The sequence below is a fragment of the Anolis carolinensis genome, unplaced genomic scaffold, assembly GCF_035594765.1.
Source record: "Anolis carolinensis isolate JA03-04 unplaced genomic scaffold, rAnoCar3.1.pri scaffold_13, whole genome shotgun sequence".
Taxonomy (NCBI): Eukaryota; Metazoa; Chordata; class Lepidosauria; order Squamata; family Dactyloidae; genus Anolis; species Anolis carolinensis.
In genome coordinates this window covers 19,380,167-19,402,725 of record NW_026943824.1, presented here as the reverse complement: position 1 = coordinate 19,402,725, position 22,559 = coordinate 19,380,167, and the positions used below count along the sequence as shown (strand labels likewise).

General features: G+C 43.5%; 1 protein-coding gene across 2 annotated transcripts in view; it reads right to left on the bottom strand.

The window, feature by feature from the left end:
* The window catches only part of shisa9 (shisa family member 9), a 156,704-nt gene that overhangs the window by 133,092 nt on the left and 1,053 nt on the right, over positions 1-22,559 (bottom strand). The gene's annotated exons all lie outside the window — the stretch shown is intronic.

Genomic DNA, 22,559 nt, shown 5'->3' with positions numbered 1-22,559 from the left:
AGCGGTGACCTGGCCCAGGTAAACTAGATGTCCCAAGGGGTCTGGGCTGGTTTTCTCATGCAACAGAATGTTTGAAGGCGAGAAACCATGGCACCAGTTTGGCATGGAGATGGGCTCACGTTGAATTCCCAGTATCACCCTTTGAAATGATCAGGCTGCAGTTTGGTGGGAAGGGAAAGGCTTCTGTTTGTCCTTGGCACGGAGAGCCGTTTCCAGGAACAGCAGCCGCCAGGGCTGAGTCGGTGACAAAAGAGTCCGACATGATACGAGGCCGTTCCTTCTCTTCCGTGTGATTATGTGGTTAGTGATGGATAAGGCAAACGAATTTTACTTGTATTCATCCCCGAACGGTTATTAATAATTCACCTTATGAATGATAACTGTTGAATACTGTCTAGGGCAGGAAAAGCTTGGCTGTAATTAACACCGGAAGGATAGTCGCTCCGGGAGTAAAATATTCTCTCAACTGAGTAAGGGGAGTAAAATATTGTCTTGACTGAGGAAGGCGAGCAAAATATTCTCTTGACTGAGGAAGGGGAGTGAAATATTCTCTTGACTGAGGAAGGGGAGTGAAATATTCTCTTGACCGAGGAAGGGGAGTGAAATATTCTCTTGACTGAGGAAGGGGAGTGAAATATTCTCTTGACCGAGGAAGGGGAGTGAAATATTCTCTTGACTGAGGAAGGGGAGTGAAATATTCTCTCGACTGAGCAAGTGGAGTAAAATATTCTCTTGACCGAGGAAGGGGAGTAAAATATTCTCTCAACTGAGGAAGGCGAGTAAAATATTGTCTTGACTGAGGAAGGGGAGTAAAATATTCTCTCGACTGAGGAAGGGGAGTAAAATATTCTCTCGACTGAGGAAGGGGAGTAAAATATTCTCTCGACTGAGGAAGGCAAGTAAAATATTGTCTCGACTGAGGAAGGCGAGTAAAATATTCTCTCGACTGAGGAAGGCGAATAAAATATTCTCTCGACTGAGGAAGGCGAGTAAAATATTCTCTCGACTGAGGAAGGGGAGTAAAATATTCTCTCGACTGAGGAAGGGGAGTAAAATATTCTCTTGACTGAGGAAGGGGAGTAAAATATTCTCTCGACTGAGGAAGGCAAGTAAAATATTGTCTCGACTGAGGAAGGCGAGTAAAATATTCTCTCGACTGAGGAAGGCGAATAAAATATTCTCTCGACTGAGGAAGGCGAGTAAAATATTCTCTCGACTGAGGAAGGGGAGTAAAATATTCTCTCGACTGAGGAAGGGGAGTAAAATATTCTCTCGACCGAGGAAGGGGAGTAAAATATTCTCTCGACTGAGGAAGCAGAGCAAAATATTCTCTCGACTGAGGAAGGAGAGCAAAATATTCTCTCGACTGAGGAAGGCGAGTAAAATATTGTCTTGACTGAGGAAGGGGAGTAAAATATTCTCTCGACTGAGGAAGGAGAGCAAAATATTCTCTCTATCCAAGGTAAGCTTTTTGGAGAAAAGAACATGTTGTAGTTGAGAGTGATGAGGTGCATTGAACAGTGCTGGTTGTAATGTCTTGACTGGAACAATAACTTGAAGCCGACACAAAACGCTGCAGTCAATCACTACGTGCTAGTAAAGGGATGGGCAATTGCAGTCATTTTTCACTCCTACTCCATGCCAGTCCAAAACACCCAGAGGGCCAAGGTTTGCCCATGCCTGGTCTACACTGACCATATAATGCAGTTGGTTGAGTTGCTGTGTCAACTCAGGTCCACTCTCTTTAAAGATCTCAGCAGGGATCCCATCAGGTCTGCTGGCTTTGTTATTTTTTAGTTGGCTCTTGGCTTTGCCGACTTCCTCCGAAATAGGCAGTGCTGCAAAATGTTGATCAAGAATAGGTCTCCCCAGTCACCTATGGACCCATCGTCCAAGAGGCTGAGGGAGAAAACAAAGGGGCCTGAGGCCAGGAATGGTAGGAGTTGAAGTCCAAAATACCTGGACAGCCAAAGTTTGTCCATGCCTGGTATAGAAAGAAAGACTCCAATCACCCCTGTTTTCCCCCTTTTGACCACCAGCAGCTCCACAAGATTTCAGATGACAATTTTGTGATTATCAACTAACAAAGGATGCCTCAGAACAAAACGGATATCTTTCATTGTAATGAAGTACGAATTTTGGTTTACAGATGTTATGTTTAATTGTGTGTTTATGTTTTAAAAGGGTAAGTATTACAGTCATTGCATCTCAGCACTCAGAGGCTGGTTGCCATGGAGAAGTAGGCGGAGCCAACTGCCGTTTAGTTGAAGAAGTGCAGAGTTTAAAAAAGAAAGTCAGTCTGTGCTCTGATGAGGCACAGGGAAGATTGATTCTAGGTTGATGGAATCAAGGAGACTCAATTGTTCATTTTGAGTTGGTTTTAAATAAGTTTGGTGACTTATTTAATGTAGTCTGTGTCCTGGAAAGGCACAGAGAATCTGTGATAGTATATCACAGGGGTGACTGTGGTTTGAAGTCACTGGATAGTCCAAGTTTCAGACTTTGGGAACCAATCCCAGCTGGACTCACAGAGATCCATTGAAGTAACAGTTTTAAAGTAGCAGAGAAAGAAGTTTTAACTACTTTAAGTAAAAGAAGTAATACTTTAGAGAGTCGATTCATCTCATTCTAGTATTGTAACTGTTAATAAGAATACCTCTAAGTGAGACACACAACATTGTAACCACTGAGCTCTGTGCCTGAATAAACTTGTTATTGTTCTTCTAACATCTAAGCCTCTGTCGCATATATTCTAAACCAAGTTACGCTACCCTTTAAAGTAAACGGTCTCCTCCCTGAGTCTTTGGTGGTTTTGCATCTTTCCAAATTGGTGTTAGAAGTTCATAGTCCTTTACAAATTGGTGGCAGTCATTATAAAACCTTTACAAGCTTTACCACCTTTCTATACATGCCTGGTATAGAAAGAAAGACTCCAATCACCCTAGTTTTCCCCCTTTTGACCAGCAGCAGCTCCACAAGATTTCAGATGACGATTTCGCGATCATCAACTAACAGAGGATGCCTCGTAACAAAACGGATATCTTTCATAAACAAATTTTATACCACAAAGCTGACGTTCCTCTTAATGCCGATTGGATTACGCCCATCAAGCTTTCTCGGCTAATCTTGCATTATTTTCTTTATAGTAAGCCTCCCTTTTCAATAAATATTTTAAGTGCTTCAGTTACAGCGCAGATTCTTTATTTCTATTAGAGTTGTGCACAGAATTCATTGTTTTAAGACTTCGTGTATATCACAGATTTGTGTTCACTGTATAGCACGGCTGACATTCAAGCCAGATTTGAGTCTCAAATTGCTGGACGTCTCCTGGAATCCACATGCCTCCATGTCTCGCTAATTGCACACAATATTCAGTGATTCCTGGCTGTGGGCAGGATTGTGTCATTAAAATGCCAAATAGATTTCTGATCAGCAGATTCGTTAAAGGGGGAAAGCGCCGCTTAATTCAATATTTATTTTGAAAGAGAGCGAAATCCATAACAGGAAGTCGCCAAGATGAGTTTGGGCCCTTGGAACAAAAGTGCTCAACCATTTCGACATCCTTCACTACAGAAATACATAGATGAGAAATACATGCGTACATCAAAGAGCTGTGTACGTTAAAGAGAAATACTAATGCGGACCTAAATTATGGATCGATTCCGACGCATAGACAAAAGCAACACAGAGACCCAGTCCACTGAAAAAGAGTATTAAAAATCGACAATAACATATGAAAATGGCTGCAGACATTTGGCATGGTCAGCAGCAGAAGAAGAAGGGAGTATGGATGCAGAAATGCGAATGGCAAATCTTAGTTTCGCATGGTAGCAAAATTAATACAGAAGTGAGGTAAGAGTCAGAAGATCCTAGATTCAATCCTCAACATTCCCAGCATTCCCAGGGAAAATATATCTGATAACAGATAATCGGAAAGAGCCAGGAACAGAAACCAGGCAGGCTGCACAGAATTGTCGAGACGGGCAAAGAGTGTCACTTACGAATAAAGCACTTGAGTTTATGGTCCCGCAGCAGAATTACAATCCGGCCAAAAACAATTCGTGTTGCATAGGTGGCCCATTTTCGTTAGCAGGACACGAATACGATAATGAGACAACACAAATGAAACTACAGCAATTTCCACACGAATGCACAACACTAATGTCAACAAACTTCCCCCTGGAATGTTGCCTGACCTTTGCCCACATCCCAGACGGCAGAGAATAGCATTTAGCACAATGGGTTAAAACGCTGAGCTGCTGAACTTGCCGACCAGAAGGTTGGCGGTTTGAATCCGCAGCACAGGGTGAGCTCCGGTTGTTAGCCCAGCTTCTGCCAACCTAGCAGTTCGAAAGTGAGTAGATCAATAGGTACCGATCCAGCGGGAAGGTAAACAGAAATCCATGCAGTCATGCCGGTCACATAACTTAGGAGGTGTCTACGGACAATGCCGGCTCTTTGGATTCGAAATGGAGATTTTTTGTTTTTGGTGCCAACAAGCCCCTCCACTCCGCCGGTATGGTTAATAGTAATGCAATCTCATGTACAAATTCAATTAAAGCATAACAATTTACCTCTAATTTTCCTACCAGTTCTGAAGGCCTTTTCTACACTGCCATATAAAATCCAGATTATCTGCTTTGAACTGGATCCCATAGCAGTGTAGACTCATATAATCCAGTTCACTGGGTCTATATATATATATATATACTAGCTGTGCCCGGCCACACGTTGCTGTGGCAAAGTGGTGGTGGTATTGGTTAAAAATTGTGTAATTTTTATTTGACTTTATTTGCATTTTTTAATTAATTTTATTGTAATTTATATTTTTATTTATTATATTTTATTATTTTCTTGTATTATTTTTAGTTATTTTCTGTTATTATAGTATTTTATTGTATTTTATTGTGTTTTTTATTATTTTTTATTGGGTTGCTAGGAGACCAAGTTGGAGGAGCTTAGCCTTCTAACTGGCAGCAATTGGATAAAAGCAATTATTCCTCTCTCTCTAATTAGGACTTTATTTTTCTTTTCTTTTTGTTGTATCAACCTAGAGGCGTGGATGGTGGGTTGTGTCGTCAAATTTCGAGGTTGGGGGGCCTGTAGTTTTGTTGTTTTGTGGGTCGCCGTGATGCCATCACTCTTTTATATATATATAGATAAGATAAACCTGGCCACACTCTGCTGTGGCATTTTTCATTCATCTTTTTTTCTGCATAAATATTAAGATCAAACTGGTTACTGACTCTGGAGCATGTGACGTATAATTGTCCATAACAGAAGCATTTGTTTTCTAATTTCAACCCGCACACTTGCAAAAATTGCCCCTGCGTTTTATTGATAGTCACTGCGGACGCAAGGCATTTTGGTAATTGAATTCATTTGGATTCGAACACCATGTTGGTCGTAATGAGTGGGGCTCACAGGGCATTCACCCCCAACTCCTGCGTGTATGTAGAGTTGGCCATGTTGGGTCTGTTTGGCAAGTTTGATCCAGATCCGTTGTCGACCAAAGTGAACAAGACAGCGACAGGGAGAGAAAAAGAGCAAGGACAATATCTCCCGAAAAGACTGAGATTAAGACCAGACCGCCACCCCGGGATATGGGGAAACTGGATGAAAAAGACGATAACCAAGGTTAACTCAGGGAATTAAAATGTTATATAAATAATATAAACGGTTTAAACTCCCCTAATAAAAGAAAAAGATTATTCAATTATCTAGGTTTTGTGCACTCTTGATAAGGTTGAACTATAACACAAGGTCAATTCCAACATACCACAGCAGTATGTTTAACTTTTTGTATGTGACTTTTTATGTCTGTTTTTATCGATGTTGATGTCTTGTTGTTAATTGATTTGTTTTATTGTTTTGCTTTTGCTTTTATACTGTTGTGTCCGGGCATGGCCCCATGTAAGCCGCCACGAGTCCCTTCGGGGAGATGGGGTGGAGTATAAGAATAATAATAATATGATTATTATTTAATTGGTCACATGGGTTCTCTGTGCCAGGTTTGGTCCCGGTCCGTTTTCGCTGGGAGTCACAATTTCTCTGGATGCAGATGAATCGTAACTCCCATAAATCAAGGGCAATATCCCTCAAACTTTTCGAGTATTTTCTGTTGGTCATGGGGAGTCTGTGTGCCAAGTTTGGTCCTGATCTGTCATTGGTGCAAGTCGCAGTGGTCTGTGGGAGCTGAAATGATTGAAAGTACTGCATATCCCACCATTTGTGGTTCTCCCTCCCACAAACCCGTTTTATTGTGAAAACATGCTCGTATTGGAATGCAACGTTGTGCCAAATTTCAAGTTAATTGCCCGACTACCTTTCGAGTTCTGTGTGCACAAACATACACAGGCTGTATTTATATATATAGATATATAGATATAGATATATAATATCCCTCTAAAGAATCCAAGTTTTATACCGCCAGCGCTTTCAGCAGAGCTAGGAGAAATGCCAATTTGAAATCCAGACAAACCATTGCTGGTCATTTAGAAGCGTAACCGAATTGAAAACAGCTCCGAACTTCTGCTGCTTGAGACCAAACAAAACAACGTGCCTTCTCCATATTTATCCAGGTGTGGGATACCCAAGGACAACCACATGAAGCGGCAGAAAATGGCCCAAGTAGTGGTGAGGTTGGTCCTGATTAGACGGGAATCCCTCCACTCCGTTGTAAGGCGGCGGCGGCGGCAGCAACATATGGTATTTACGGTGTGTACAGCTCCCTCCGCGATGTAAAGACTACGGATGTGCTTTTTGCGTTGTCTTATTCATTTGTACAACCTGGTGGAATGGGGGACGTAGGAAGAAGTAACAGCCAAGTGTGTGTGTTAGTTACCGGAAAAGGAAAAAACCGTGCCAAAAGGGAAAAGAGTAGAGATGTATGCAAAAAACTTTCCTTCGTGACATCCGATGTGTGCTAATGGGTGCTAATAATATTAATAACAATAGTTATTCTGGGACCCTAAGCTGAGTCTGGGAGAGGAGTGCCTCCCTATGGCATCTGATGTTTGCCAATGTGTGTTAATGGTAATATTAATAACAATAGTTATTCTGGGACCCTAAGCTGAGTCTGGGAGAGGAGTGCCTCCCTATGACATCTGATGTTTGCCAATGTGTGTTAATGGTAATATTAATAACAATAGTTATTCTGGGACCCTAAGCTGAGTCTGGGAGAGGAGTGCCTCCCTATGGCATCTGATGTTTGCCAATGTGTGTTAATGGTAATATTAATAACAATAGTTATTCTGGGACCCTAAGCTGAGTCTGGGAGAGAAGTGCCTCCCTATGACATCTGATGTTTGCCTATGGGTCTCAATAATAATATTAATATTAATAACTGGGACCCTAAGCTGAGTCTGGGAGAGGACTGCTTCCCCATGACATCTGATGTGTGCCCATGGGTGTTAATAATAATATTAATATTAACAAGGATAGTTATTCTGGGACCCTGAGCTGAGTCTGGGAGGGTAGTGCCTCCCCATGACATCCAATGTGTATCAATGGGTCTTAAAGATCATATTAATATGAATATTAATAAGGATAGCTATCCTGGGACCCTGAGCTGAGTCTGAGAGAGAGCTGCTTCCCCATGATAGCTGCTGTGTGTCAATAATAATATTAATATGAATATTAATAAGGAAAGCTATCCTGGGACCCTGAGCTGAGTCTGAGAGAGGATTGCCTCCCTATGACATCTGATGTTTGTCAATGGGTCTCAATAATAATATTAATATTAATAACTATAGTTTTCTGGGACCCTGAGCTGAGTCTGAGAGAGGACTGCCTCCCTATGACATCTGATGTTTGTCAATGGGTCTCAATAATAATATTAATATTAATAACTATACTTATTCTAGGAGCTTAAGCTGAGTCTGAGAGCAGGTCTGCTTCCCCATGACACCTGATGTGTACCAATGGGTGTTAATAATATTAATATTAACAATAATTACTCTGAGACCTTAAGCTGAGTCTGAGAGCGGTCTGCTTCCCCATGACAGCTTATGTGTGCCAATTGGTGTTATTAATAATATTAATAACTATATTTATTCTGGGACACTAAGCTGAGTCTGGGAGCGGTCTGCCTCCCCATGACATCTGATGCGTGCCAATGGGTGTTAATCATAATATTATTAATATTAATATTAATAAGGATAGCTATCCTGGTACCCTAAGCTGAGTCTGAGAGAGAAGTGCTTCCCCTTGACATCTGATGTGTGCCAATGGGTGTTAATAATAATATGAATATAAACAACAATAGTTATTCTGGGACCTCAAGCTGAGCCTGAGAGCAGTCTATTCTGGAGGAGACCCAAATGTTTTAAAAGTTGGTGGGCTACAAGGGGTCGAAATGCCCTCTGTGTGTGGCGATTTTCACCCCTCTGGGTGGTTGTATGTTTTCCGGGCTGCCTGGCCATGTTCCAGAATCATTCTCTCCTGACGTTTCGCCCACATCTATGGCAGGCATCCTCAGAGGTTGTGAGGAATATATCTCCATGTCCCAGAAGCATTCTCTCCTGACGTTTCGCCCACATCTATGGCAGGCATCCTCAGAGGTTGTGAGGAATATATCTCCATGTCCCAGAAGCATTCTCTCCTGACGTTTCGCCCACATCTATGGCAGGCATCCTCAGAGGTTGTGAGGAATATATCTCCATGTCCCAGAAGCATTCTCTGCTGACGTTTCGCCCACATCTATGGCAGGCATCCTCAGAGGTTGTGAGGAATATATCTCCATGTCCCAGAAGCATTCTCTCCTGACGTTTCGCCCACATCTATGGCAGGCATCCTCAGAGGTTGTGAGGAATATATCTCCATGTCCCAGAAGCATTCTCTCCTGACGTTTCGCCCACATCTATGGCAGGCATCCTCAGAGGTTGTGAGGAATATATCTCCATGTCCCAGAAGCATTCTCTCCTGACGTTTCGCCCACATCTATGGCAGGCATCCTCAGAGGTTGTGAGGAATATATCTCCATGTCCCAGAAGCATTCTCTGCTGACGTTTCGCCCACATCTATGGCAGGCATCCTCAGAGGTTGTGAGGAATATATCTCCATGTCCCAGAAGCATTCTCTCCTGACGTTTCGCCCACATCTATGGCAGGCATCCTCAGAGGTTGTGAGGAATATATCTCCATGTTCCAGAAGCATTCTCTCCTGACGTTTTGCCCACATCTATGGCAGGCATCCTCAGAGGTTGTGAGGAATATATCTCCATGTCCCAGAAGCATTCTCTCCTGACGTTTCGCCCACATCTATAGCAGGCATCCTCAGAGGTTGTGAGGAATATATCTCCATGTCCCAGAAGCATTCTCTGCTGACGTTTCGCCCACATCTATGGCAGGCATCCTCAGAGGTTGTGAGGAATATATCTCCATGTCCCAGAAGCATTCTCTCCTGACGTTTCGCCCACATCTATGGCAGGCATCCTCAGAGGTTGTGAGGAATATATCTCCATGTCCCAGAAGCATTCTCTCCTGACGTTTCGCCCACATCTATGGCAGGCATCCTCAGAGGTTGTGAGGAATATATCTCCATGTCCCAGAAGCATTCTCTCCTGACGTTTCGCCCACATCTATGGCAGGCATCCTCAGAGGTTGTGAGGAATATATCTCCATGTCCCAGAAGCATTCTCTCCTGACGTTTCGCCCACATCTATGGCAGGCATCCTCAGAGGTTGTGAGGAATATATCTCCATGTCCCAGAAGCATTCTCTCCTGACGTTTCGCCCACATCTATGGCAGGCATCCTCAGAGGTTGTGAGGAATATATCTCCATGTCCCAGAAGCATTCTCTCCTGACGTTTCGCCCACATCTATGGCAGGCATCCTCAGAGGTTGTGTGGCATGGATAAACTAGGCAAGGAAGGTAGATATATATATCTGTGGAGAGTCCAGGGTGTGACAAGAGTCCTTTGTCAGTTGGAAGCCAGCACTAATGTTGCAGTTAATCACCCTAATTCGCATTGGAAAGGTGTGTCTCTTGCCTGGGGGGTATCCTTTGTTCAGAGTCATTAGCCGTCCCTGGGGCTCCTCTGCCCTCGGAGTGTTGCTTCCCATCTACTGTTTTGATTTTTGAGTTTTTTAATACTAGTAACCAAGTTTTGTTCATTTTCATGGTTTCCTCCTTTCTGTTGAAACGTCAGGAGAGAATGCTTCTAGAACATGGCCACACAGCCTGAAAGACATACAACAACCCTGTGATCCCGGCCATGGAAGCCTTCGACAACACAAATACAAAAATGAGACCAAACGAATGAAAGTACACAAAGCGAAGAGCAATTCCATACGAAAGCACAACACTAAAAAATAGTCAAGGCTGCAGATGGGAGCTGGGAGTGCATGGAAGGTGCAATTCACACCCCATCAAATACGGATTATATTTAATCCTCCGATGATGAATTCACCTTCTCCGGAGACACCTGAGAACCGTCGTCCCGAGAAGGGGTTAAGTAGGGAAGGCAATTAAGGTTGCGACTCCGCAACTCGAGCATTCGTCACCACTGAATCCCTTTGCAAGAGGTGGTGGTAGTTGGACTCGGAAAACATCTGGAAGTCCACGCAGTTCCCGTCCCTTGGCTGGTGCAGGTGCATAATTGATTTCTTCCCAAAATATAATTATGATCGGAGTGCAGAGCAGCTTCAGATTTTGAGTACTATGGTAAACAATACCAGACGTGGACCTACTCTATGTGTATAAACATCCAGACGTGGACCTACTCTAGATATACATAAACATCCAGGCATGGACTTTATGTGTATAAACATCCAGATGTGGACCTACTCTATGTGTATAAATGCCCAGACACAGATCTACTCCATGTGTAAAAAACCAGACATGGACCTACTCTATGTGTATAAACATCTAGACATGGATCTACTCTATGTGTATAAATGCCCAGACACAGATCTACTCCATGTGTAAAAAACCAGACATGGACCTACTCTATGTGTATAAACATCTAAATATAGACCTACTCTATGTGTATAAACATCTAGACATGGATCTACTCTATGTGTATAAACATCCAGACGTGGACCTACTCTATGTGTATAAATGCCCAGACACAGATCTACTCCATGTGTAAAAAACCAGACATGGACCTACTCTATGTGTATAAACATCTAGACATGGATCTACTCTATGTGTATAAATGCCCAGACACAGATCTACTCCATGTGTAAAAAACAGACATGGACCTACTCTATGTGTATAAACATCTAAATATAGACCTACTCTCTGTGTATAAACATCCAGACGTGGACCTACTCTATGTATATAAACATCTAAACGTGGACCTACTCTGTGTGTATAAACATCCAAACGTGGACTTACTCTAGATATACATTAACATCCAGACATGGAGACTTTATGTGTATAAACATCTAGACGTGGACCTACTCTATGTGTATAAATATCTAGATGTGGACTTACTCTATGTGTATAAACATCCAGACGTGGACCTACTCTATGTGTATAAACATCTAGATGTGGACCTACTCTATGTTTATAAACATCTAGATGTGGACCTACTCTATGTTTATAAACATCTAGATGTGGACCTACTCTATGTGTATAAATATTCAGACATTGATCTACTCCATGTGTATAAATACGCAGACACGGATGTACTCTATGGGTATAAATACCCAGACGTCGACTTACTCTGGATATACATAAACATCCAGACATGGACTTTATGTGTATAAACATTGAGTCACGGACCTACTCTGTGTAAATATATATCCAGGCGCGGACCTACTCTATGTGTAGGCAGTGCATGGCAATAAAAAACAATATGGAGATATTTCTCACCTATCAACCCCGCTTTGGAGAGATGTAGATGGTTGGGTGTATGTGTGCATAATACGTTTGTACGTTCTATAGTAAGTGAGCAATTATCGTCACTCCAGGCTCTGCTCCAAAACAAGGGAGAGGAGGTGCGAGGAAGGATCTGTTTTGCATTTTACGCAAACCCAGAGGACAACCAATTGGAGCCCGATTCTAAAAATGTACATTTCGCGTGAAACGACATGGTGATGCTGGACACATGGGGAGGGAAGGCAGTGAGAGAAATTTACACGTCCTTCTGAATCCGAGTACAATGCAAAATAGGCATCCTTGAGATTAGTCGCAAAAATTGGCAGGGGGTCAAACATAGTCTTTGAACGGATGGACGGGAAGTATCTCCACCCGAGTCTATAGTTTTAAATGCATTTTTATAGTTAGATATCTTGACACCCAGTCTAGAAATTATGCAAATAAGGCATTTCCTTGCCGTAACGAATGGGCTGACCTTACATCACCAATAAATATCTGCGCGTAAAGACTAGGAGCAGATCGTAAACAAAGACCGGGAAGGAGGAGACTCTTCTCCTGTATTATTATTATTATTATAATCCGTTTCTGGCACTGATCACACAGAGTGAGGCTTCTCAACAGTTCAAAACAAGAACCAGGTTGCTGGGAGCTTTCCGGGCTGTATGTTCTAGCAGCATTCAGTCCTGACGTTTCGCCCACATTTATGGAAGGCATCCTCAGAGGTTCTGAGGTCTGTTGTAAACTAGGCAAGTGGGGTTTGTTTGTTTTAATATTGTCCCCCCAGGCAGGAAGCAGCCAGGCTTTGACCAATCAATGCTCATCAAGGTGGCCATTTGCAACATTCACACTTGCCTCCAACAGACAAGAGCTCTTTCTTCCAACCTGAACATTTCATAGATATTATTATTATTATTTGAAACAAAACAAGATGGGTCCACAGCAGACAGTTATTATTATTATTATTATTATTATTATTATTATTATTATTATTTATATAATAACTGTCTGCTGTGGACCCATCTTGTTGTGTTTCTACTACTACTACTACTACTAATAATAATAATAATAAGAGTAAGACTCTTACAAGTAAAACAAGCAGTCAAAGAAGAAGAACATGCCCTGGCAGAATATGTAAAGCAAAGTGAAGAACCTGCTTTGATTGAAGTAAAAAATCAGAAACTCCTCAAAGCACAGCAGACAAAAAAACAGTACAAGAAAATCGCACTACAAACTAGAGCTGGCAGCTGGCACAACAAAACACTGCATGGAAAGTTCCTTGACAAAATTGAAGGAAAAGCTGATAAGGAGAAGACCTGGCTGTGGCTCACGAATGGGACCCTGAAGAAGGAGACAGAAGGCCTGATCCTTGCAGCCCAGGAGCAAGACATCAGGACAAAGGCCATTCAGGCCAAGATCGAAAAATCAGCTGATGACCCAAAATGCAGACTGTGCAAGGAAACCGACAAAACCATTGATCATCTCCTCAGCTGCTGTAAGAAAATTGCACAGACAGACTGCAAACAGAGGCACAACTATGTGGCCCAAATGATTCATTGGAACTTATGCCTCAAGGACCACCTCCCAGCAGCAAAGAACTGGTGGGATCACAAACCTGCAAAAGTCTTGGAAAATGAGCACCAAAGATACTGTGGGACTTCCGAATCCAGACTGACAAAGTTCTGGAACACAACACGCCAGACATCACAGTGGTGGAAAAGAAAAAGGTTTGGATCATGGATGTCGCCATCCCAGGTGACAGTCGCATAGATGAAAAACAACAGGAAAAACTCAGCCGCTCTCAGGACCTCAAGATTGAAGTGCAAAGACTCTGGCAGAAACCAGTGCAGGTGGTCCCGGTGGTGATGGGCACACTGGGTGCCGTGCCAAAAGATCTCAGCCGGCATTTGGAAACAATAGACATTGACAAAATTATGATCTGCCAACTGCAAAAGGCCACCCTGCTGGGATCTGCACGCATCATCCGGCAGAAGCTTGGATAAGCGAATATCTTAGATAATAAGGAGGGATTAAGGAAAAGCCTATTAAACATCAAATTGGGTTATGATTTTACAAATGAAGCACCAAAACATCATGTTATAGAACAAATTTGACAGAATCATAGAATCATAGAATCATAGAATCGTAGAGTTGGAAGAGACCTCAAGGGCCATCTAGTCCAACCCCCCGCTAAGAAGCAGGAAATCGCATTCAAAGCACCCCCGACAGATGGCCATCCAGCCTCTGCTTGAAAGCCTCCAAAGAAAAAGTAGTTCAATACACAGTAATGTCATGTTGTAATTACTGTATTTACGAATTTAGCACCAAAATATCACGATGTATTGAAAACATTGACTACAAAAATGGCTTGGATAATCCAGATCATTGGATAAGTGAGACTCTACTGTATATCAGTAACACAAACATAATAGGATAAACAGGTTAAGTAAAAAACAAACACCGGATTGCATTCAAGTTCACGAGGCATCCTGAACCCCACTTGCCTTGTTTCCAACAGACCTCACAACCTCTGAGGATGCCTGCCATAGATGTGGGCGAAACGTCAGGAGAGAATGCTTCTGGAACGTGGCCAGACAGCCCGGAAAACTCACAGTCTTACAGTGAATCTGGCCACGAAAGCCTTCGACAACACATAAAGCAAGAACCTCCAAATCAGGTTCAAGCCCTTATTGATCATCCTTCGTGTACGATTACACGGGTTTCCGACAAGTTCCTGTATGTTCTGCTCTTCCTCCCTGGTAGTAAAAAATGATCACAATCTCATCCGGTTTATAAATAGGAAATAATTGCTAGTGAACGAACGGGTGATGCATTCCGAGACCTATTTTTGGGTGCCTTGGTACAGGGGAGGTTGTTAATCACAAAGCGAGTGGCAAGGTCTTTGTCAGGGAAGGTAGAGCAGGTGCTGAAGTCATCTCGAAGGGGAGGGGGACATCGAGGAGGAGGAGGAGGAGAGTGGGGCTACAATAGGGCGTAACAACCACTCCAGAGGGAGCATCATCGCGTTGTTGGCAATCCTTCGAGAAGAGCAGAGCCTCCAGAAGTGTTGTCTGACTACCCTCCTCAGGCGAGTCAGCACCATCCTTGGCAGCAGCCAAATAATCCACCGAGTTGGAAAAGGGTGACCTGATCGAACAGAACTATTATTTTGGCCTTGTTATTCAAACTGCTGGGATTTTAATGCTTTTTTAAATTTTATGCACAAATGTTGTTCCCCATCTGTTTTGCTTTCATGTGTCGGGGATTAGCATAATGAATCAAGCAAACCAAACAACTTGACAGATAGATAGGGTGGTTGTTTTGTTGTTGTTTTTTTGTCTTCTGATTCCCCGCTGTTCCCAAAAAATTTGGTGTGCGAAAGGAGGGAGGGGAAAAGATCTAATCTAAATTCATTTGAATGCTGATACATACATGTATTTATTATCAAATAATAATAAAACTGAGTGGCTTCGACCGGCACCACTTGTCCGATCGCTTATAGTACCACTAGCTGTGCCCAGCCACGCGTTGCTGTGGCAAAGTATTGTGGAAATAAAGTATTGAGGAACACAACTGAGGAGGTTGCTAGGACACAAAGTGAGTGAGGCTTAAAGGGGGCAGGGCCTACCCTTCTGACTCGCAGCCAGGGGGAGAACGGCTCTTCCTCGTCCTCTATAATTTGGACTTTCTTTGTCTAGGTTTTATTTTCTGGTTTCTAGGCCAAATTTGGTGTGATTTGGTTTAGTGGTTTTGTTGTTTAACTGCATGGGAAAAATGCATACTACATTTTTTATATATAGTAGAGTCTCACTTATCCAAGCCTTGCTTATCCAAGCCTCTGGATTATCCAACGCATTTGTGTAGTCAATGTTTTAAATTCATTGTGATATTTTGGTGGTAAATTCGTAAATACAGTAATTACAACATAACATTACTGCGTATTGAACTACTTTTTCTGTCAAATTTGTTGTCTAACCTGATGTTTTGGTGCTTAATTTGTAAAATCATAACCTAATTTGATGTTTAATCGGCGTTTCCTTAATCCCTCCTTATTATCCAAGATATTCGCTTATCCAAGCTTCTGCCGGCCCGTTTAGCTAGGATAAGTGAGACTCTACTGTACTGAGGAACACAACTGAGGGGGTTGCTAGGAAAACAAAGTGAGCGAGGCCTAAAGGGGGCAGGGCCTAGCTTTCTGACTGGCAGCCAGGGGGAGAACGGCTCTTCCTCGTCCTCTATAATTTGGACTTTGTTTTTCTAGGTTTTTTTAAATTGAATTTGGGCAAATTTGGTGTGATTTGGTTTAGTGGTTTTGTTGTTTACTCCATGGGAAATACACACATTACATTTATATATATATATATATATATATATATATATAGAGAGAGAGAGAGAGAGAGAGAGAGAGAGAGAGAGAGAGAGAGAGAGAGAGAGAGAGAGAGAGACTTCTTTTATTGATTGACGTATAGTCTTTTTCCCTAACTCACTTTCTCAGAGCATGGCAAAGTAAATAATTATCTATACACATAATAAAAGTGAAAATGTCTATGTGTGTTGTGGAGAAGGTGTAGCCCAAACCCTGTCCATGTCCCCCTCAAACACCAGAATTGACATCCCAGGGTTCCTTCATTTGCATGACCCCACCCACTGCCTCTCCCCTAACCCTTTCCTGCCCTTTCCTATGGCACACACTTAACGGAGGAATTGATCAGCAACTGAATAAGAGGTTTGGGGGAGAATTCACCATGATTTACAAGAGTTGCACTTGACCGACATCCAGGGAGCACTGTTCACACAACCAAGGATGGATCCGGACCAAACTTGCCACAGATAATGGGACTTGTAGTACCGTCACTGATACTGAGACCCCCACCGACAATGGACTGGGACCAAACTTGGCACAGAGAAGCTCCATGACCAACGGAACATACTGCAGGGGTTTGTGGGAATGGGCCTTGATTTTGAGAGTTATCGTTCACCTGCATCCAGAAAGCACTGAACCCAGTTGACGTGCTAGGGTTCAAAAGAGAGGGGAAAATCTCCAAGCACTACATCTCTCCTGACACACAAGCAGAGCGAGATCGCAATACACACACCACACACTAAAATGTAAAAGCAGAAGTCAAAGACAAAAGTATCCATTCTACACAACCAATCAGAATGAGAACCCCAAATTACAGCAGAGCATCCAGAAATACAAACAGGATACTTATAGTTGAGCATTCGGCTCACAGCAAGCAGAACGTTCTACACAACCAATCAGAATGAGAGCCCAAAAATACAGCAGAGCATCCAGAAATACAAACAGGATACTTATAGTTGAGCATTCGGCTCACAGCAAGCAGAACGTTCCACACAACCGATCAGAATGAGAGCCCAAAAATACAGCAGAGCATCCAGAAATACAAACAGGATACTTATAGTTGAGCATTCGGCTCACAGCAAGCAGAAATACAAACAGGATACTTATAGTTGAGCATTTGGCTCACAGCAAACAGAACGTTCTACACAACCTATCAGAATGAGAGCCCAAAAATACAGCAGAGCATCCAGAAATACAAACAGGATACTTATAGTTGAGCATTTGGCTCACAGCAAGCAGAAATACAAACGGGATACTTATAGTTGAGCATTCGGCTCACAGCAAGCAGAAATACAAACGGGATACTTATAGTTTGTATAGTTTGAGCATTTGGCTCACAGCAAGCAGAACGTTCTACACAACCAATCAGAATGAGAGCCCAAAAATACAGCAGAGCATCCAGAAATACAAACAGGATACTTATAGTTGAGCATTCGGCTCACAGCAAGCAGAACGTTCTAAACAACCAATCAGAATGAGAGCCCAAAAATACAGCAGAGCATCCAGAAATACAAACAGGATACTTATAGTTGAGCATTCGGCTCACAGCAAGCAGAACGTTCCACACAACCGATCAGAATGAGAGCCCAAAAATACAGCAGAGCATCCAGAAATACAAACAGGATACTTATAGTTGAGCATTCGGCTCACAGCAAGCAGAAATACAAACAGGATACTTATAGTTGAGCATTTGGCTCACAGCAAACAGAACGTTCTACACAACCTATCAGAATGAGAGCCCAAAAATACAGCAGAGCATCCAGAAATACAAACAGGATACTTATAGTTGAGCATTCGGCTCACAGCAAGCAGAACGTTCCACACAACCGATCAGAATGAGAGCCCAAAAATACAGCAGAGCATCCAGAAATACAAACAGGATACTTATAGTTGAGCATTCGGCTCACAGCAAGCAGAAATACAAACAGGATACTTATAGTTGAGCATTTGGCTCACAGCAAACAGAACGTTCTACACAACCTATCAGAATGAGAGCCCAAAAATACAGCAGAGCATCCAGAAATACAAACAGGATACTTATAGTTGAGCATTCGGCTCACAGCAAGCAGAACGTTCTACACAACCTATCAGAATGAGAGCCCAAAAATACAGCAGAGCATCCAGAAATACAAACAGGATACTTATAGTTGAGCATTTGGCTCACAGCAAGCAGAACGTTCTACACAACCTATCAGAATGAGAGCCCAAAAATACAGCAGAGCATCCAGAAATACAAACAGGATACTTATAGTTGAGCATTCGGCTCACAGCAAGCAGAACGTTCTACAGGGAAAGGGAAACTCTTAGCCTCTTCTAAGCTAACTAACTCCTCCTCATTGAGGACTGCAGACTTGGGCAGTGTGGGGTTGAATTCCAACAGGATGGCCATCTGCCGGGAGGGCTTTGATGGTGCCTTTCCTGCATGGAAAGCCAGGGTGGGACTGGATCGCCCTACGATTCTCCGACTGCGAGCCTGAAGGCGGGGAAGTGTTTTGTTGTCCCGCCGTGTGTGCCGAGATAAACGTTATGATTATGATAACGGCGTGAATATAAAATTAATGAGCCATTAGAAAACTATCTCCAAATCCATAAAGTATTATCAGCTTCCACTAATTTGGCAACCCTCTAATCTCCAGATCATGATGAAGGAATAATGTTTCTCGCTTCTTAAGGGCCTGGAGAACAATCCCTATGAGGAGCGGCTGAAAGAGCTGGGCATGTTTAGCCTGCAGAAGAAAAGGCTGAGAGCTTCCTCACCATAACTAGTGGAACTCTCTGCCTCGGAGTCCAATGGAAATCCCTTATTTGGAGGCTTTTGAACAGAGGCTGGATGGCCATCTGTCGGAGGGGCTTTGATTGTGTCTTTTCTTGCACGGCAGGGGGTTGGACTAGATGGCCCTTGGGGTCTCCTCCAAGGCCATGATTCTAGGAGATAAATCACACTTTCTTTGGAGGCTTCAAACAGAGGAATCTGATGTTTTGTTTTACATCTGATACAACAGGTTGCATTCTTATTGAATTTTAGTTGTTAAGTCATAACTTGTTTTTGTACGTTGGGTTATCAACTATTATTATTATTATTATTATTATTATTATTATTATTATTATTATTATTACTAGCTGTGCCTGGCCACGCGTTGCTGTGGTGTTGGTGAGAAATTGTTGAGGTAGTGGTGGTATTGAATGTCTGTTGTATGGCTGTCTTTATGTTTAGTATGCAGACTGAAGTGGATTATATGGCAGTGTGGAGTCAAGATAATCCAGTTCAAAGCAGATAATATAAGATTATAAATGGGTTATATAGCTGTGTGGAAGGGCCTTGAGTCTACATTGCCATATAATCCAGTTAAAATCTGATAATCTGTGGAAGAGGCCTAAGTGAGGCCTAACTGTGCCTGTCCCCTGGGCTGAGTAGGTTGCTAGGAGACCAAGTGGGCAGAGTTTAGCCTTCTAACTGGCAGCAATTGGATAAAAACTATTATTCCTCTCCCTGTAATTAGGACTTTATTTTTCTTTTCTTTTTGTTGTATCAACCTAGAGGCGTGGGTGATGGGTTGTGTTGTCAAATTTCGAGGTTGGGGGGCCTGTAGTTTTGTTGTTTTGTCTGCTGCCCTGATGCCATCACTCTTTTATATATATAGATTATTATTATTATTATATTCTATCCTATCTCCCCGAGAGGACTCTTTTCTTCCCTTCCTCCTTCCTTCTTTCCTCTCTTCCTCCCCCTTCGTTCTCTCCTTCCTTCCTTACTTCCTCTCTTCTTGTTTCCTTCTCTCCTTCCTTCCTTACTTCCTACCTCACTTCCTCCCTTCTTCCCTTGCTTCCTTCTTTCCTCTCTTCCTCCCCCTTCGTTCTCTCCTTCCTTCCTTACTTCCTCTCTTCTTGTTTCCTTCTCTCCTTCCTTCCTTACTTCCTCTCTTCTTGTTTCCTTCTCTCCTTCCTTCCTTACTTCCTACCTCACTTCCTCCCTTCTTCCCTTGCTTCCTTCTTTCCTCTCTTCCTCCCCCTTCGTTCTCTCCTTCCTTCCTTCCTTCCTTCCTCTCTTCTTGTTTCCTTCTCTCCTTCCTTCCTTACTTCCTCTCTTCTTGTTTCCTTCTCTCCTTCCTTCCTTACTTCCTAACTCACTTCCTCCCTTCTTCCCTTGCTTCCTTCTTTCCTCTCTTCCTCCCCCTTCGTTCTCTCCTTCCTTCCTTCCTTCCTTCCTTCCTCTCTTCTTGTTTCCTTCTCTCCTTCCTTCCTTACTTCCTCTCTTCTTGTTTCCTTCTCTCCTTCCTTCTTTACTTCCTACCTCACTTCCTCCCTTCTTCCCTTGCTTCCTTCTTTCCTCTCTTCCTCCCCCTCCCTTCTTCCCTTCTTTTGTTCTTTCTCTCCTTCTTTCCATCTCTCCTTCCTTCTTCTCTTCCTCTTTCCTTCCTTCTTTCCCTCCTTCCTAGACAGAAAAAAAGGAAATGCAAAGAGACAGGATGGGAGATTCCACCTGAACATGAGGAAGAACTTCCTCATTGTGAGAGAAGGAGAGAGAGAGAGAGCTGTTCAGCGGTGGAACTCTCCGTCTTGGAATCGTTGGAGGCTTTGAAGCAGAGGCTGGGTGGCCATCTGTCGGGGGTGCTTTGAATGTGATTTCCCTGCTTCTTGGCAGAAAGGGGTTGGACTGAAAACATGCAAATGTGAGTAGATCAATAGGTACTGCTCCGGCGGGAAGGTAACGGCACTCCATGTAGTCAGACCTTGGAGGCGTCTATGGACAACACCGATTCTCCCACCCCTCCCTGCTGGTCCTCCTCCTCCCAACATGCAAATGTGAGTAGATCAATAGGTACTGCTCCGGTGGGAAGGTAATGGTGCTCCATAAAGTCATGACCTAGGCAGTGTCTCCAGCCACCTACGCCTCCACCGTCAAGGCACTCCACTTGGAGGACCACCATCCTCAAGGTACAAGGGATCATCTACGTAAGTAAGAAAGCCTCTTGGGAGAACAGGGTTGGACTGGATGGCCCATGGGGTCTCTTCCAACCCTGGAATTCTCCACTGTTGTCTTCCACCACCAAGACACTCCACTTGGAGGACCACCATCCTTGGATAACAAGGGATCACCTAAGTAAGTAAGCAAGCAAGCTTCTTGGAAGATGGGGTTGGAGGACCACCATCCTTGAGCCTAAGTAAGTAAGTGGGCTTCTTGGAAGATGGGGTCGGACTGGGTGACGCAAGAGGTGTCTTCCAGCTCTAGGATTCTTCACTGGCAGTGGAGACCACTCCATAGTCTCCAGAGCTACCTACACATCCACCACCAAGACACTCCACTTGGAGGACCACCATCCTTGGATAACAAGGGATCGCCTAAGTAAGTAAGCAAGCAAGCTTCTTGGAAGATGGGGTTGGAGGACCACCATCCTTGAGCCTAAGTAAGTAAGTGGGCTTCTTGGAAGATGGGGTCGGACTGGGTGGCGCAAGAGGTGTCTTCCAGCTCTAGGATTCTTCACTGGCAGTGGAGACCACTCCATAGTCTCCAGAGCTACCTACACATCCACCACCAAGACACTCCACTTGGAGGACCACCATCCTTGAACTTAAGTAAGCAAGCCAGCTTCTTGGCAGAATGGGGTTAGACTGGATGGCACATGAGGTCTCTTCCAACTCTAGGGTTCTATGAATGTGATTTCCCTGCTTTTTGGCAGTGCTGACCACTCTACAGTGTCCACAGCCACCTGTGCCTCCACGGCCAAGACACTCCACTTGGAGGACCACCATCCTTGAGCCCAAGTAAGCAAGCAAGCTTCTTGGAACAACGGGGTTGGACTGAATGGTACATGGGGTCTCTTCCAACTCTAGAATTCTCCCCTGCTTCCTACACATCCACCACCAAGACACTCCACTTGGAGGACCACCATCCTTGGACAACAAGGGGTCGCATAAGCAAGCTTCTTGGCAGAACAGGGTTGGGATGGATGGCACATGGGTTCTCTTCCAACTCTAGGATTCTCCCCTGCTTCCTACATATCCACCACCAAGATATGGAGGACCACCATCCTTGAACCTAAGTAAGTAAGCAAACTTCTTGGAAGATGGAGTTGGACTGGATGGCGCAAGAGGTGTCTTCCAGCTCTAGGATTCTTCGCTGGCAATGGAGACCACTCCACAGTCTCCACAGCTACCTACATCTCCACTGCCAAGACACTGGAGGACCACCATCCTTGAGGTACAAGGAATCGCCTAAGTAAGTACGCTTCTTAGAAGTTGGGGTTAGACTGGATGGCACATGGGCTCTCTTCCAACTCTAGGATTCTCCTGTTTTCTGGCAGTGGAGACCACTCCACAGTGTCCACAGACACTCCACTTGGAGGACCACCATCCTTGAGCCTAAGTAAGCAAG